This window comes from Molothrus ater, chromosome 5 (assembly GCF_012460135.2).
Source record: "Molothrus ater isolate BHLD 08-10-18 breed brown headed cowbird chromosome 5, BPBGC_Mater_1.1, whole genome shotgun sequence".
NCBI classification, from domain to species: Eukaryota; Metazoa; Chordata; class Aves; order Passeriformes; family Icteridae; genus Molothrus; species Molothrus ater.
Genome location: NC_050482.2, coordinates 41,777,983 through 41,796,996, shown reverse-complemented (window position 1 = coordinate 41,796,996; position 19,014 = coordinate 41,777,983). Strand labels below are relative to the sequence as shown.

Here is a 19,014-nt window from a genome sequence, read left to right as displayed (position 1 = left end):
TCATGCTACTATGTAAGTTTAAAAATTAAATAGGCACAGTATATAACTGTGGTTTATAGAAATCAACTTTCCTAAAATTTTGAGGTACCCAGGTTAAAGTACTCTTACCACAATTACAAATTCTGTCGCAGTGTTACAATATGTACCACTCCACCATCACCTTTTTCACCCACTGCTCATTGGGATCTTGCTGTCTTTTGAGGTATTGAAACAAGTTTTCATAACTGCATTACAGCACACCAAAAATATCTAGCATGCTAAGCCAACAATGTCACCTCTGCTTCCATCTGGGTCTCTCTGATTGATTCCAAAAATATATTAAACTAGATAACTTCCAGTAGATGACTTGGAAAGGAAAAAAACCCAAACAACAAGCAAGCAAACAAAAATAAACCCCATCAAAACTAAACCAATCCAAAATAATTAACCAAATAATAAACCAAGTCCTATAAATTTTTGTCCTGGAAATGTCTGAGAAATTCTTGTGAATCTATGTCTTGTTCTAATACTCTGCAAACCAAGTGAGTATGCTTTGCTGGGTGTCTTGGACCAAATCCCTAAACATCCTCAAGGATTATTAAGCCTTTTTTCCTGGGAAAAAAAAAATTGTTACATTCTCCCTTTCTTCATCTGATGCTAAAAAAAAAGGAAGCTGAGAAGAATATGTAGTCAAAGGTCAGAATTTTACTGAGGCGTTTTGGATTACTGTGTTTTGCTGCTAATTTGGTTTTCTATTTCCTTCCATGTCACTCCCCAAAATTCATCAGAAACCTCCTAGAAGCTGACATGCCAATGTTAATTATTCAAACCAGTGAATATGAATGAATCATACCTTCTAAAATAACAATACCACTAGAAATAGTGAATGACAATTATTATATATTTTTAATTTGTTCAAGATAGTAGATTTTTATGAATAAAAACTTGAGACATTGGTATTGCTGTTTGACCCAAGTTGCTGAGGCTCCAAGAAATGAGGCAGATTGGCACTGATGGCGCTGGCTGAAGCAGTAGACGCTGAGAGCAGGGAGACATGAGTTATTCTAAAATTAATAAATAGCACACAAACCAGCACTGTCTTTAAGGCTAGCAGGTGGCTTTCAGCTTTTTCTTTATTGTGATGAGAAATTGGGAAATTTAGGGCTGGGCTGCTGCACAATGAGGTCTCAGCAGTTTTATTAGTTTCAGCAGCAGATGCTGTAATTGTATGAGCAGGAGAAAAGAGGAATCTAACAATCTAAAATAATTAAGGGAAGATGTTTTGAAAAATAAAGGCTAACAAAATTAGGAAACATTTAAACAGAACATCACTGGAACTGTGAACTGAGGATTTTGGTGGTTCCTAAACAATAGTGAAAATTGCAGAATTATTGAGGTTGGAAGGGATTTCTGGAGGTCACGTAGACAAAATTCCCTGCTCAAACAGGGCCACCTAGAGCTGAGGGGTTTGGACTAGAGGATCTTGAAAGTCTCTTCCAACCAAAACCATTCTGTGATTCTGTGGTATTATTCTGTGGTATATCTATGACTTGTGGTATTATCTGTTTATGTGTAAAATGTACAAATATTAATGACAGGAACTGTAACACAGCCACTGTCACCTAGAAGTGTGAGTGTTACAAAACCCTAAATAATCTTAGAGCAAGGCAGCATGGGGAAATTCTTAATCCCTTTGGATTATATGTTACTTTGGGGTATATTTAGGTGCATTGTATGTACTGAACAATTGGATCTTGTCAAGTGCTTGCATATGCTTCAAGGCGTGGTAATTAGGACACAGGCCAAAGGAGCTTCTGTTAAAAAAAAAAAAACATAGGCTGGGCATAATGCCTTCAGTGTAAAACACAGAGGCTCTGTGGGGCTGTGGCTTTAGTAACTTAAGCTCCAAGGAAATTTGTAGGTGTTGATCATGCCTTTTCACTTCACCTGGTAGAGTTCTGTTAATGTGAGTGAATGTTTTACCCCAGGGCATGGGGAAAAAAATGAGGCGTCTGCAGTCATGTCCTATGGATTTACAGTCTCTTCATGCCTGTTTGAAGGAAGCAGGGTTAATATCTTTTACTTGGCAGTATATTTATCTATCATTCTCAAAATGCTCTGACACTAATTCATATGTATTCAGCTGCATCTCTGTTTATTTAGAGCTTAGGGTGGGGGCCTGAATTTCCATGATATTGAGAAATCAAGTCTGAGAAAGTTGTTAGTGGTATATATCTAGGGCTTCAGAAAACTAGATCAGTTGAAACTAGAGAGAGGATTTGCAGAAATTTCTGCTTACTAGGGAGCACGACTCTTTGAAATTAAATCTTTTTTTATTCATTGTATCCAGTGTTTTAGAGGATAAAAATCTTCATTTGATATGTTCAATGAAAAACCCCTGACCTAGTGTTTTCAATGTAAAAACTTTTTACATAACAGCAGATATTAGTTACTTTGTCAAATAGCTTTGGCACAAAAGTGATATTCAGAAAACTTCAATTCTATCTCTTTTTGTGAAATAGGGTGAGAAGTGGCTCATAATTAAAAAAATGTTACACAATGTTTTTTAGAGGTATGGCAAAATATCAATCACTTTTATTTGGAGGATTATCTAGGATTAACTACTAAGGCTAAAGATGGTGATTGTTCAGAATTTTAGCTGTCCCTTCATTTTTTGCCAACAAGGGGAAAATACTGCTCTTTCCTTTCTTAGAACATTGAAAATGAAGAAAATTGCAACAACATGATACGTATTAAAAACAAAATAGAAAGAAGAGATAGTGGAAGAATGAACTGAGTACAAACAGATAAAGTTTTTGAAATGGTGATAATTCCCAACACTTGTATTTTTGGGCATAGTTATGAAATGTGTTGCCTTTTATCAACTTTTAAAAGTTTGAGGGTTTTTTTTTCACATAGAAAAATCTAGGGTGGTGCTTTTATGGTTTATTGTGGGTTTTTTTTGTTGGGTTTTTTTTCTTTTCCTTTCTCTTTTTTAACCTGTGGCTTGAAAGAAAGCAGCAGTGAGAATAATTTCATGCTAGTAGACACTTTTAAGACTAGATTTAGCTGCAGTCACATTAGCTTAGATAATGGGAGAATTTTTCTTCATTGAAAATGCTCCCTGTCGCTTAAGAAGAACTCACTGAGGCAGCCTGCCATCTAGCTTTTTCACAGCAAAATAGGCTTGCAGACTGCAGATGAGAGACTCGGGAGCAGAGACAATTTTAACTTAGCCATCCCTAATTTATCTCAAGCTTTTTCAATTCATCTTCACTGCTCTATGCACACTGGAACACCAGATTGTCAACCCCTGGGAAAAGAAAGCAGCCAGGGATCTAGAGAGCTGTCACATCCTGAGAAATATTTAAATTGTGCTGATTTTCTTCTGGAGTGCTGAGCAGAGGGAATGAAACTCTCCATCAAGTCATAGCTTTGCGGGCAATAGATCAGAGGATACTGCCAGTTTTCCTAATGGATTATTGTTATCGGGCAGGTTCTTCCTGAAGGTATGTAGTTACTCTCTCAATTCATTACCCACACTATTTATCAGGTAATGATCTAATGAACTGGTAATCCAGATACATTAAGAAAAATGTTAACTAAGTAGTCTGTATTGATTGAATGATGGCACTTTATTGCAGCATGTTTGCAGGTAAAATACTCTGATCTACTTACTGTAGATGTGTTGTACCTGCTGCCAAGTGCTTTGTCAGCAATCCCCCCAAGCAAAACCAATCCCTAACCTTTAAACAAAAAAGCAAAAATCCATTGTGCTGCATGTAATATTGCCACAAGTTTATGCTGACTGTCCAGAGAATGCTGTTTTCTGAAACAATAAATAATCAATAGCAAAATCATATGTCTGATTTTAGATTTGTTATAGATGAGTATTAATTTTGCAAAATATTTTCCAACCTGGATATATGCAGAACTCCCCTTAAAGTACTACAGATTAATTCTGGAGTTAGATATTTGCTTGTTTACTATGATGTTCCAACCTTTCACATGGGGAGTTACAATATTTAATTCTGAAAATCTCTGACAGATATGTGACACAAGTCTGTTGTTTCATCTGTACTGCCACACTCCAGGTGCTTCTTAAAAAAGCATAAGGACTATATACCAGAACTGGAGATTTAAAAATAAAATCTGTAAAGAATTTCTTGCTTTTTAAACTTCTGTGTTTATATGAATTCCAGCCTGTTCCTCTTAATCTGAATTGCTTACTGCATGTCTGTAGCTTGTGAGGCAGCCTGACCTGAAAATGAAAGATCTCTAAATTGCAGAAGCAGTCAGACATTTTTGAACTCTTCCAAGCGCGGGAGTTGCTGCAGAGATGGAAAAAGCACTGCCACGTTTAAGTTAAAGTCCTGGCCTTGTTTTCTTTCCAAGTTGGCACTCTACCTGAGTGCAAGCTCTGAGACTTAAGTACAAATTGGCAGGTGCAGGGCTAAGCAGGAGTTAAGCCCTGAGAAAATAAAAATGCTTATCTGTAGCTTCTTGTCCAGTGCACTGGCTGGGCTGCTGTCATGCTACCAAGAGTAAATGATGTATGAGCTTGTCTGTGGTGTACTTGATAGTGCAGTGGATATGCTGAACTGGATTTTTAGTCACAAGACAGATGTTTGTCATATTTTTGAACATTCTGCTGAATGAAAGCAATAAGGTAGAAATAAATACAAAGCTGGGGTATGAAGGAGGTATCAAAAGCCCATATTGGTTAAAAGAAGTAAATGTGAGACAAGAGCATTTTCTAGTATGTTTATCTTCCTCTGTTTAAGGAATATAGTATGTTCAAGGCATTAATAAAAATTACAGTAGTACATGTTGCTTCTGTATGTAACACCTGAAAGTTCCTTTCTGCTAGTGCCTTGGAAAGGCTGAAGAAAAAAGTGGAGAGATTGATTCTATTGCATTTCCAATGAACTCCCTTAAAGTACTTCCTTTCCTATGGACCTCAGAAAGACTCAGGAAAAGAGGCTTCCATTGAGCTCTCCCTAGAGGGTCCTACCATCAGTAAGATATTTTTTAGAGGAAATGTGTGCAATAGCTGTCTTTTCCCCAGTCTCTCAAACTTTTCACTTAAACATACAGAGGCATCATAATATGTTTTTGGATATCCATGGATATTTTAGCATTTTGTGCAATCACTTCTGAATGTCACAATGTAGAGGGTAATACAGGCTATTCTTATTATATATTGCTCATATGAAAAACTAGCTTTTCCAGATCACATTCCATTTTGTCTTCTTTGGGTTCTATTATATGTTTAAATGTTTGGCTACTTTAACCACTAGCTTTTTAAATATAATTGTTTCTGATATATGTGACTGGGGAGTAACCAAGAGCAACAAAAAAGTATCTTGATCTTTTCTCTAAAGCAAGATGAAACATACTAAAACTAGATTTAAATGGGAGGGTGATATTAAAGAATAGAAAATAAATGAAGATTAATAGCTTTATGTTCCATTTTTACCTTTGCATTTTGGTTTCTTTTCCTTTTTCCTATCATGATGTGCAGTAATAGTTCTCCCCCATTCTCTTGATAGAGAATTCTGATGTACCCACATATTATGGCATTCTCATGGTGGATATTTCTACTGCCTTCTGATATCATTTTAGACTATTTTTGTAAAGAACTGTATTACAAACTGTGGAATAGCATAAATGGATGAAAATAGTCTGGGAAGAAAGCTGAAGCCCAAATTGTTTGTTATAGTGTTAAATTTATAGTCTGTAGTCTTCTGCCCCTCCTGGTTCCACTAGTATTCCTGTTCCACCTTTACTGTTCTTTCTTCTTTCCTACATTAAGTTCATTAAAAAAATAATAGTTATGCATAAGAATTTACAGCAATGTAACAAATACACCTATTTTATTTACATTCTTCGACAATCCTTAGCCAACACTGGCTATCTCCTGTGCCAAATTTTGCTGAAGTAAGCTTATATGTTGACTCTATTCCTTCCTTGATACCATAGCTTCTACTGCTTCCTGTTCTGCTGTGTTCTACACAGATCATAAAAACAAAAGGAAAAATTTTGACCATTTTATGCAATGCTTCTGGTTTTCCCTTGTGCTTATATACCATCTGTTTGAGGTTAGTATTTGTTCTTCTCCCAGAGTGAGCCTCTAGAATGTAAGGATATTATACTGAACTGATACAAAAAAGGCAGCTTCTTATTTGTGTCATTCTTCTTCCTTCTTCCTTATTTTAGATTTGGCACTATGTTTGTGATAACACATAATTCTATGCAGTGGATAAAAATAATATTTCTAGGAACATTTTTTGGAAAAAAGCAATTCATGGCTCTTTAAAATCATCTGTTCTTTGAACTCTAGCAGGTAACTTGTGGGAAAAGTGCTTAGAAGAAGAAAGACCTAGGGGCATGGATAATGACAAAATGAATGTTCTCAGGCAAAACCTGGGTATTTGCAAGATTAGGATGTGCTATGACCTGATTTATTTCTTCCCTTTGTATGTCTTTCTAGGTTTCAGGACTGATTCGCTGCTGTTTAAGCATTTATTAAATCAAGTATTTTCTTTCATATGTATCATTTACACAGGCCATTAACTAGAGAACATATTCAATTATATGTTAATTCTGCTAAGATTTAAGTAGCCTGATGACCTACAGAAAATCTGTGTTTTCACACACACAATTTCATAATTTTGAGTGAACAAGAGTGAAAAGATGGTTTTCCCTGAGAATCATGTTTGATTATTGTCAAGAAATTCAAGAAACAGTGATGGAAAGAAGATACAAAGCTAGTTCACATTTGACAAGTTGTCTTATTTTGATTGAAATGCTTCAGCATGCTCTCAAAGTGTGATCCAGCTCCTTAAATTGTGGGTTACCTTGCCTAGCTACAGGGACAAGTCCAAGGCCTCACACAAGTTTTGTGTTGTATCTTTTAGCCCATTATTTTTGTTATGCAAAATATATTAAATTTTAGTAAACATTAATATTTGACCTGAGTAGATATATACGTTCATACCCTAATAATTTTTTAAAGATAAATAGGCACCAGAATTCACTTCTGCTTATTTACTTTGTCTCCATCTCTTAAGAGAATTCAGATCAAATAATAGCACAATTTTCATGACTTATATTGTCCTAATAGATAAAGTGTAAAGCAGCTGGTACTCCGGTTGAAAGGGACATGCCTCACAAAAATATTGACAAGTCTGTGATTAAATGAATTAATTTTGACTTACAGGTAATATCTTTCAGATTATGTATTTTTAAGTTAATTTTAAAGTGTACACTAATTCTCTTGTTCTATGATTACCTTAGTTTAACATATTTTAAGTAAAGCATTTTGTTTTGAAACACTTGCAAAGATTTGGGGTTTTCTGTTTGTGTGCCCCACCCACTCTGCACCAATGAAATGCTATGAAACACATTTGAAAATCTGTAATAACTATCCCTATTACCTTTCTGGAAAACCCAAATTTTAGAGCAAGAAAATCTATAAGTATACGGTTCAAAGGTCATTTAAAAGAAACTTTTTACTGTAAATTTGAATCTTGTTCCATCTTTCTATGCAGTAGAAAGTAAATATGACTAAAAAAGTAAGAATATATTTAATCTTTTCTTGCACTTTTTCTTTCTTTTATGTATTGATGAGCATAGAAGTTATTCTAAAATATCTTGGGCTGGTCTCTTCTTCTTGTCAATAAATATGCAAAACTTTCTGCAGTATGTATTTTCAGGTGCAATTAAAATTTGGTTTGTTCAGGGGGATTCAATATTGCTTTTCTTACTTAATGCTGTCGCTACAATTACTGTATGACATAGAGAGATAAATAACATTACTGAAGAGATTATAGTGATAGATCTTGTTCTGAGTGTCATTTAATATCCAATTTTCCTCTTTCTTACACTTCTGCAAGTCACTTCATTGAAGGCAATGGAATAAATGACAGTGGATTCAGATTCCATATGTTTAAGTATTCCAGTTGCCCCATAATATCCACCAGCGTGAAGTTTCTATCTTAAATTGTGTCTGTGAGTAAGGCTTTGAAAGGTACATTATTTGTTTGAACATAAAACTGCTTATGCTTTGCTTTTCCAGCTGCTGCTGAAGACTGGCAATACTTTTCAACAGTCCATAGCTTCTCAAATTTTGAAAACTACTTAATCAGAAGTTAAGGCAGATGAAAAAATTGTATTTCAAAAACTGTGAAGAGTTCCTTGATTACTTCTTATTGCCCTTGATGCCCAAAACTTTCATTATTTGGGTAAAATGTGTATTTCATATGGATAGTTTGAAGGACACTTCTGAGGTGTGTTGCGATCACAAAAATTTGTATTGAAACACTTTTAATGTTCTTATTTGGCTATTTTAGAGCAGCAATTAACTTTAAAAGAGATTGGTAAGCATGCAAATTTTTGTGTGAAACAAAAAGCATTTCTAGTTTGTGTTTTTAAATGTGTCAAACATTATATGGAAGAATAGAAGAATTCTCTGTAAAATGAAATTACACTATTAAAAAAAGGAAGAGTTGCTAACTGTCTTTAGTGAAGATTTACCTCCTTTCTCCCCCTCTAATCCTGTTTCATCAACTTTCATTTTTCAGGTTGAAATTTTCTGATATTATATGACAAAAGTTAGAGAAACTCAAATTTAAGAGGTTTTACTTTTTATGACTACTATTTTTGAAGAAATAGAGGGACCAGTAGGCTTTCCCTACCTGTTTGTTCATATACAGTGTAGGAATTAAAGAGGTTCATATTTTATCTATTCTCTGCTTGCAGTCATAAAGAATAGAGAATAGATAAAATGGGCAAAATAAAAAACAAACAAACAACCAAACAACAATAAGAAAAAACAGATTCACAAAATATTTTAAGACACTAGGAAAAATATTTTGTTCTGTTTTCTGTGTTCTGTATTCTCAAGGATATTAATAAACTGTTGCGAATAATGTAGCACAGTCTCTGGAATTTAGGGATGATTTTTAGCACTTTGAAATTACTGAAATATTACTCCCATAAATGGCCTTTCCCACTCAGCAGTTGATTCCCACCCTCCTATGATAAAATCTATGTTAATCATCATATGGTATGCTTTACTATTGTTTATTGTAATATTATGACTTTGTGCATGAGTATGAGGCAACAGCAGCCACTTCAGCATCTTGCCAACATCAAAAGAAATATCATGCTAGGCCTTTCCTCTTCTGGAATGGCTTTGACTCTGAAGCTCTGGCCTCCAGCCAGTAAGAATAACTCTGATAAAAAAATAGCTTTGTAGAAAAAAACTGAATAGTTTTTCAATAGTTTAGTAATGTGAATCATAAGGATCTGATGAATCTGAGACCTGAATCACAGCATCAAAATACCAGGGAGACTGAGGCTGTCAGAGTAATGAGGTGGAAGGAGGAATTCCCTATTTTTTTGCAGCAGTAAACTGTTAAATTACAACAACCATGACATTTAACCTCACCTTAAAAGTGCCTTTCACTCTTTGCTTGTCTCCCCTACAATAAAATGGACTCCTGTGCTAAACAATGAAGAAACTTGTCTCATCTGGTTCTCCTGCCTTAGGCTATGGCCTCCTTGGACACAATCTCATCTTTGTAGCCACACGCTGCTACACCCTACCTCCGGTCAAAAAGTGTCAGTGAAGGAAAAATGAGGAAAAACTCACTTTCAAAAAAGAACTTATTTCTCTGGTGTGTTCCTCTCGGGGGAAAAGCAGACTGGTAGCCAGACAGGCCAGTTGAAATCACCTAGAGCTCTGATACTTCCCTTGCCGCCAAAACACCTGCTGCAATATTAGTCAAACTACTGAGTCAATAAGGATCTTTAAGAGTTGTAAAGATCTGTACAGTTTACCTGATCTAGTGGAGCAAACCCCAGATCTGATCAGTTTTATAAAAGTACTTCACTCCATACTTGATAGTGAAGTAGTTTGTTCTTGGTTTTTGTTGTGTTTTTGTTGTTCTTGTTGTTTTGTTTTGTTTGTTTTGGTTTTGTTTCTTGTGTTGTTTTTTTTAAGCAAGTTTTTCTAAAAACTTCTTTGCTTGTTTTTTGTAATTTGGATCTGTCAGCCCTCTGTGAGAACTTCAGAGTCTGGTGATTTGATTGGTTATTTGGTTTGTTGGTTTTTTAATGTTTTTTTTTTCTTCTTTGTTTGTGGCTTCCACAATGCTGGAGATCAAAGGCACTGGGCACACTAAACTAAACCTGTTCTTACAGTGTGTGTTGCTGCATCTTAATCTTTAGCTTGATCATGACCATCTTTCTTTCCATGCATCTAGACTAAAGGTCTTGAGTGGAATTCCTAATACACTAAAACAGAATTACAGAATCAGAAAATGAGTGAGGTGAGAAGGCACTTTTGGAGGTAAACTGGTCCAGTCTCTCTGGGGTGACCTAGAACTGAAGTCCAACACCATGTGCTGTCAGCTTCTGAATACCTGCAAGGGTAGAGACTCTACATCAACATTGTGTGAGTGCTCGTGTCACACTCACAATAAGCAAGTGACTCCCAGTGCTCAGAGGATACCTCCTGTGCTTTAACTTGTGCCCATTGCCTCTGGTCCTGTTGGTAGACACCACTGAAAAGAGCCTGGCTCCATCTTATTTATACCATCTCTTTGAGCATTTGTACACATTAGTAAAATCTGCCTTGAGGCTTCTCTACTCCAAGCTGAACAGTCCCATTTCTCTCAGAATTTTCTCACAGAAGAAATGGTCCAGTCCCTTCATCATCTTTGCAGATCTTCACTGAACTGTCTCCAACTTGTCAGTATCTCTTTTGTACTGGGGAGCCTGGAACTGGATACAGTATTCCAGGCATGGCCTCATCAGTGCCGAGTAGAGCACAGGCATTACCTATCTCCATGTACTGACAGTGCTTTGCCTCATGCAAGCTGGGAGCCTCCTTACGGCAAAGGCACATTACTGCTTCATGATTAATTCAGTATCCATCAAGACCCCTGGTATTTCTCTACCAAGCTTCTTTCCTGCTGTGTGTGTCCTGTCATATATTGTTGCATGGGTTGCTCTTCCCCAGATACATGACTTTGTACTTCCCTTGATGAAATAAAATAATACATTGCTTAAAAAGACTATAAAATTTTCTTTCTTTATATATAGATCTAAAACTGTTTTGAGGACCCCAGGCCTCATTATTTAATTCATTTTCCTAAATAAATTTTAAAAATTAAGACACTAAGAACTATGATTTCAATCAGAAAATCAAGCTGTTTGTTCCCTTTCGTCTTATGTTAATGATTCCTAGGTCCTCTGCAGAAATATGATGTCACGAGTGATCACCAGCAGTGTTCCTCAGGGTTCAGTTCTAGTGATGGTTCTATTTGATATATTTTTCAACAATATACAAGCTGAAGTTTAATATACTATTAGCAAGTTTTCTGATAATACCAAACAAGGAGATGCTGAAGAATTTGCCTTGCGAAGGAATCTAGATAGATTAGAGCACTCAGCTATGAATATTGGCATGAATATTAACAAGTCTAAAATGACTAATTCTGTAATTCTGCACCTGGGACAGAGTATTGCCTGGCTCTAGTATAAATTGCAAGAGGAGCGGCTGGACAGCAGCCCTGCAGGAAGGGATATGAGGATGCTGTTCAGCAGCAGGTTCTACACTGGTCAGCAGTGGTCCTTCACAGCCCAGAGGACAAAATGCATTCTAGGGTTCACCAAACAATGCATGACAGCTGAGAAAAAGAGGTGATTATCTCACTGCACTCAGTGCAGCCTGACTTTGAGCACTGTGTGCAGCTCTGGGCCCCACGATTTGAGGAGTGAGAGTCCTTTAATGCCTCTGGAGGACATGGATGAAAGGGCTGGAGGGAATGTATTGTGAGCAGCAGATAAGGACTTTGGCTTTGTCTGCTTTGCAATAAGGGAGTCTGAGGGGTAAAGATAAAGACATTAAACAGGACTGACCCTAAACTGAGCCATGTGAAACCTCACTAGTGACCATCTCCCAGCCTGATGTAGCCATTCACCTCTATGACGATACCAAAGCAGAATTTTATCACATATAAGTACATATAATTATCTTAGTTGCTTCATTTAGTTTATTATTAAAGAAAATTTAAAAAAAATTTAAAAAATAAAAAACATAAATGAAAGAAAAAATCTTATTTAAAATTAAAATTACCTGGATATATAAACATAACACTGACATACTTTCTCACACTGATTTTGTCTAAATATTGATAAACATTTACATTAACTGAAAGAGTTCAAATTCCATACTGGAAGTATCTCTACATATGAAATGAAGGAGTGCAGAAAAAGAAATGGATAGGAACCCCAGAAAAACATGTGAGCAGAAATACTGAACACATGGCAACATTCACTATAGAGCATTGTTTCACAATGATCTTGGTAGAGAAAAATGCCAGGGTGTATGGATTGAAAGAGCAAGCAATTACATTTTGAGACAATAAAGATCACTTACTGCATGTGGTGCATTTATTCAAAATAAAAGTACTGCAAACAGTATCTCTAATAGTATACGAATGGCAGACTTCCAGGTCATTTTGGAGAAATTCTTGGTCTCTCTATGCAACAGCAGTCTTGTAAGTACATGCAGATGAAACCTATTAACTCTTTCCTAGAAATTATTATGAAAAAGAAGTTCTGTATTGCTAAATCAGTAGACAAACTCAGTCAGGACTCAAACTCAGGAAAAAATTTAAAAAATGCTCAAAAACTTAATCCACAATTCCATGCAGGTAAGTGACTATTCTCCTGAACAAAATCTGTAGGTTATCTTTTCCAATCCAGTATTTTTATGAACACATAAGGGCAATTTATTTATTTGTAATAGCTTGAAACTTCCCAACCTCAGGCATACTTAACTGAGGGAGTGAATCTTTTCTTGTGAGTGTCCCAAAAAGATGTTCAATAGCACTAGATCTTCTTTATGTTAAGTTTGTTCCATACCCAGAAATTTCTGTTTGAGATTTCCTGTAGGTTCTCTACCTGCTCTGTAATGGGTAGTTAGATTTTCCAGTATTGTCAAATGGTGTAGCAGAATCTCCAGAATGCACAGGCCATTCCCAGGCACAGATACAAGATCTGCAAGTAAACACCCTTGGTTCAGTGCCAGTACTGTGTGTCAAAATTCTCAGCTTCAAATTAAACCCATCTTACCCAAGTAAAACATACACAAGGGCTCATGCAGATGTTTGAAAAGCCTTAAAAAGGATTTTAGTTTTCAATTGTGTAGATTTTTTTGTTGTTTGTTTGTTTGTTTTTAATTTAGATTTAGTTATACCTAATACAAAACACTACTTCATCATAAAGAGAAAATCTGTTTGGCAAAGAAATTGAAAAGCATAATTGCTGAAATTTACCAGTACATCGTGCCAAATTGAAGTAACGTAACAACCTGAAATTTTATTCCTTGTCATTGAACTATTAATCCAAAAAAATTGTTACACTTTTTAGAGAACATATTACAAATTTACCATATAGAATTGGTGTGTTCAGTACTATGTCTCTAACTTTATTTTAAAGTGCATTATTTTCAGTGTCTATGACAAAGGATTATGCATCTTTTATGAGCTGTTAGTTTGTGTCCTCTGCCTTCTTACTTCAACTAAGGCTCCATCCTTATTTAAAAGGGAAACAAACAAAAATGGGTGACCAAAATAGACTTGCTTCTAATGTTAGATGGCAAGAATTTTTTGTGTGTATGCTTGTGATAGATAGATAGATAGATAGATAGATAGATAGATAGATAGATAGATAGATAGATAGTAATATGGTAATGAAAAATAATATCTTGTGACTTTGAAATGTAAATGGAACATTTTAATTTCTTTTGAAAATTAGTTTCAAGATTCACAACAATCTTAAATATAAAACTATGCAACCCTCTTGTTTCTGTAAACTTTACATATAAACATTAAACAACCTATCTGAAACATAAGATGCTCTACTTAGCAATTAAAAGACTGGTTAGCTGTGTTCTGATTAGTATTCTTAGATTGAGAGATAACTGTTTTATATAATAGACTGTTAAAAGACTTACTTTTCAGAGATTTCTGGTATGATTTACAAAAATCTTAAACAGACTATTTTGTAAAACACAAATTATACTTATTTGCCTAAATAATGTTTTTTCTGAAAAGTGGAAATATATTTCAATGTACATTTTTGGGAGTCAAGAATAAGATCCAAAAATAATTTTATGGATAAAAAAGTTTTCATTTTCCCTAGAAGCCTTTTTTTGCAAAGGATAGGATGAAATAATTTCTTACATATAGAAGCATTTATACCTTCTAGCGCAAAATTGCTGAAATTCTAACTGGTCTGTTTCATGCAACACTTGTCTGTTGTCCTTTCTCCTCCATATACCCCCATTTCTTCATTGAATCATAATTCAGCCACCAACATAATTTCTAAGATGCTGGGTTAGGCAGCCTTCTGTCTCTCAAGATTTTCCCCTGACATTGCTTCTCCTATCAATATGGCAAAAAGGGATGTACAGATGGCTATATGGCTAACTAAACTGAAAATATCAAAGAAAAAGTGCCTTTCAGAAATATTTTTCCTTTCTATTTAAGCCATCTAATTGGAGAAACTTGTGGGATAATGGCTTTGAAAATAGTCTGCTTTATTAGCATTCTGTCTGTTCTTCACTCTTTCCTTTCACTATAGCAGATGCTTAAAGGGGCAGTGACTAAAAGCCCTTTGACCTTTGTAAGGGTTTCTCCTGTTGAGTGGTTCATTGACAGAAACATCTTCTCTTTTTAATGTAGTACAGTGCAACCAGGAGAAACTCCATTTTGTAGCATGGAGGTTTGGTCGCTCTCCAGAAATTGAGTAGGTTACCATTCAAATTCATACGGAGTCCCACATCACAGCTCAAATTCCTCCCTGTTACCAAACCAAGTTAAAAGTACCTGTGTTTCACATGGCAATCTTAATGTAAACATATATCACACCTCCTTAATGATGTAATGTTGTTACTGGACCCTTGCTGTCCAGGTGAATCCTGAGAACATGAGAGGTGAGGTAATGTAAATGTGATCAGCATCTTGCTTAGTGTTTGCGGTATTGGGAGACAGGGACAAGTAGTCTGGTCACTCCTGCCAGATATTTTATACAGATTTCTACAACAATTGACTGGCATATCTTTACTGAGAAAATTTATTTTAAATTTTTAGCCCTGAAAACACTTTGCTCATACCACAATCTTGCATGAGTATTTAACATTTAACAGAAGTTTTATTACTGAAATACCAGCTTCACTCATGGTTTCAATGAAGACCTGTGCTGCTCAAAACTCAAGCTCTATGTTTCAATAGCACATGATTTATCAAATGAAATATGTACTGTTCCCAGAGTGTTGACATGTAGAGTGAGTGTTTTAATGAAATTAGTTTTTACAGTATGGACAGAATGCTCACACAGCACTGTTTAATCAATTAGCAGAGAAAACAACAGAAATATATCCTTTCAGTAGATCCAATTGCTCCACACGCTGTTGTGGAAGCAGATGATGGATATTTAATACTAAATAGGTACCCTGGTCTGTTTGCTGAAATGTTATCTCATTACTTAAAGAATGTGCTTATAGAACTGATATATTGCATTACTTGGTCATACTGTGTCAAGTTGAATTGACTTTTAATGTAAACTATGTAACATGATATGACATCCTGTAATTTGCCATAATTTGATATGGCATAATTGAACAGGTCAGAAATGTAAAAGAAACAAAAATTTGTCCATGAGGAAATTCATGCTGCTCATTTAGGCAAGTTTTTGCCAGAAAATTAAATGGAAACATATTTCATATGATGAAATTCCCTAGAATTATTCCCTATACAAAAGGGTAGAATTTTTTCACCAAAAAAGATTTTGGAGATGATAAATATTTATTTTTACTGAGTGTAGGTCTAAGTAATGTCTTGAACTGTTACCATTTTCCTCAAAAGCCATCAGAATACAGGATCTGGCTTTCTAGTAATAATATAGTGCAGTGAATGACAACTTCTCTTCCCAAGTCATTAGCATAGACATGTTAACAATCATACTGAAGCAGAAAAAATATTTTTGTGTGTAGGAGTTGATGGACTCATCGCTTTGTATCTGATCATTGAGTCAAGGGATTTATGTTAACATGAAATCCATGTCAACCAGAGCTGATGGTGTCAGGCAGGTGTCACCCACAGTATCAAACAGTGATTGACAGAAAATTCATAACTTGATTTGGGGCTTAATTGTTTTGCTTACTTGAGGCAACTTATCAGCTTCAGGCACTCAGCAGGGCATAAAGCTCTGGGGCTATAGAGAAAGAACAAAAACAAGGTGAATAACACAGAAAAAAAAAGACAAAGCTATTCCATTTGTCAGGAGCAATTTATATTTCTTAGGCTGTCCATATACATGGGAGAAAAACAGTGCTTGAAATAAAGCAGAAGACAATCCTATGTGTTATTTCAAGTCATCTTTGGCAAAATTACTTCAGTAAGCTACAGCTATGTGAAATAATCTACAATTGAAATTCATGCTGAGCTTTGAGATGCAGCAACATTCTAGCCTTGCTTTCACCCAAATCTTTATAATGGCCAATCAAAGAGTAATATATGAAAAATACTAAATACTATCAATCCATGGCAAGATTGTGCTTTTAAAGCTGTATTGTAAAATTTGCTTTTTATTTAAGATGTAAAAATGAAAAAAAAATCTAACTTTATTTTATAAATATTTTATATTATACATTGTTAAAAGGTACCAAGGCTCTTGATACCCATTTCTTTAGTTAAATATCACTGTATTTTGGATGAGAGATTTTCTGGAAGAAGTAAAATATTTCAGAAACTTTCTTTTTCAAATATCAAATATGCTTTGATTCTTTTATCTGTTCAGTTTAGTAGTTTCTTATAACTCAATGACTTAAGATAAAGGACAGAGTAAACAAAATTTCTTATCTTTATCATCCCACATACTTATTTGGAATGAGCTAAAGTGATGCTGGACAAGAACTAACAGAACCACTTCTTTTCTTAAGAATATCTCTATCCAGGAAGCCAATAATTTGGAAACTTCATACTTGTATGAAGTATTGTGTTTTTTATAAAACTGAATCAGCCACATAATATTTTACAACACATTCTAACTAATGATATGAAGGAGTACCTGAGGGAAATGGGCACCTTGATAAATAACTGTGTTTTCTTCCAGACCCTTTTGAAGAACTGGTGGCACAATCACTTTAGTTTAGCCATATAACCTCCCCTGCTCTGACTGGGGAGGTTAAGTCAAATGTCATTTGTGTATCCTTCCTCCCTAAATTAATCTATAAGCCTCTGAGTCTATGTAATAAAATTATTTGAGCATGTATACAGCTTTAAAAGAGTGTAAACACAAAGAACAAAGAACCAATGTTGCAGAACTGCAGAATGACTGAGGTTGGCAAAGATATCTGCAGATCATCTGCTCCTACTCGTGTTCTCAAAGCATGGCCAGCTAGTGTAGGTTAAGGAGGTCTGTGTCCAGTTGGGTTTTGATCATCTCTAGGGATGGGGATGCCACAAAATAAATGACAAATCTTCTGTGTTTGATCACCCTCATAGTGAAAATATCTTTATTATGTTTTAGAGGAATGTCTTGTATTTGCCTCTTGTCCAGTCACTAAATAACAGCAAAAAAGAGCCTGGCTCTGCTTTCTTCACAGCTCTCTTGAACATGGATAAGGTGGCCTCTCTTTTCCAAGCTGAAAAGACCCAGGCCTCAGACTCTCTTTATATGAAAGATTCTTCAAAGCCTTAATTATCTTAGTTATCTTTCTGGTATGTTGATGGGCTTGCTCTAGTAGGTCCACGTCTCTCCTAGACTGGGGAATCCAGAACAGGATGCTCCAGGTGTGTCTCCTCAGGGCTGCGAAGGGGGAAAGGATCACCTAACCTGGTGGCAGTACTCTTAATAATGCATTCCAGGGTGCTCTGGGACTCCTTTGCTGCAAGGCCACATTGGTATTTCATGGTCAGCTTGTTCACCAGTACTTCCAGGACCTTCTCTGAAAAGCTGATTCTTAGCCAGCTGACCACCAGTGTGTATTAGAGCCTGATGTTGTTCTTCCCTGCACACAGGTCATTGGTGTTTTCCTTTGTGGAACTTCATGATCCAATGTGCACATTTCTCCCAGCTTTGAGGTCCCTCTGTGGTCCCTTTGTAAGGCAGTGCACCCATCTCATGCGTTCTTGACACTCTGCACAGTTTTTAAAAATCCTCCATGTCATTAATGAAGAAGTAAAAAACCTTTGCCTCTATTATTGGCCAGTGATCACTGAAGGCATATATAACCAGCAAGGACAAAAGTGAAAAAGGCATATGATACCTCAACATTTCCCATGTTCTTTGTCACCAGTTCTTCTTCTCTAATCAGCAGAGATGATCGTGGGCCTTCATTTTTCCTCACCTTCCTTTTGCTGATGATACATTTGGAGGAGTCCCTCTTTCCCTGCATGTACCTCAGCAGGTTCACAAGTCCAGGTGGACTTTTTCTTTCTTTGCACGATCCCTTTCATTTTTGGACAAGTGCCTTTTATATTCCTTCTGGTGACCAGGCCCTGATTTCACTTCTTGTATGCTTTCCATTTATGTTTAAATTTTGTTAGGTTCTCCTTACTCACCTGCAAATGTCTGTCGCCTTTTCTTGGCTGTCATTTTTGGCTTGATATATTTTTGGAGTCTGAAGAAGCTTGATCTTTGAGAATCACTGACTGTGTGATTTAGATTCATTCTCTGCATAAGCTGTTAGATAATAGACAGCTTTGTCAAAATTATTTTTTCAGAACAGTGATAGTTTGCCTTGACTTAGAATATACATAGAATAATATTAAAGTGTCACTAGGTAGGGAAAGCGACTATTTGAAAAGATGTTGACTTTCTTGCAAGAAATGATGAATTATAATCAGCCCATACCACATACAGAATGGTTACTTTTTTAGCTAAATAAAAAACTTTCTCTAACGGCTTCCTTTGTCAATGTTAGACATATCCTAAAAGAAATATCTTATTCTG

The 19,014-nt window shown here is 35.7% G+C and overlaps 1 protein-coding gene across 2 annotated transcripts in view; it reads left to right on the top strand.

Annotated features, from left to right (window-relative positions):
* Positions 1–3,238: 3,238 nt before the first annotated feature.
* Positions 3,239–19,014, top strand: part of MGAT4C (MGAT4 family member C) — a 325,114-nt gene continuing 309,338 nt past the window's right edge. For both annotated transcript variants that reach the window (XM_054514946.1, XM_036401628.2), the window contains exon 1: positions 3,239–3,488. The gene's annotated coding sequence lies outside the window, so the exon portion shown is untranslated. The remainder of the gene's footprint in view (positions 3,489–19,014) is intronic.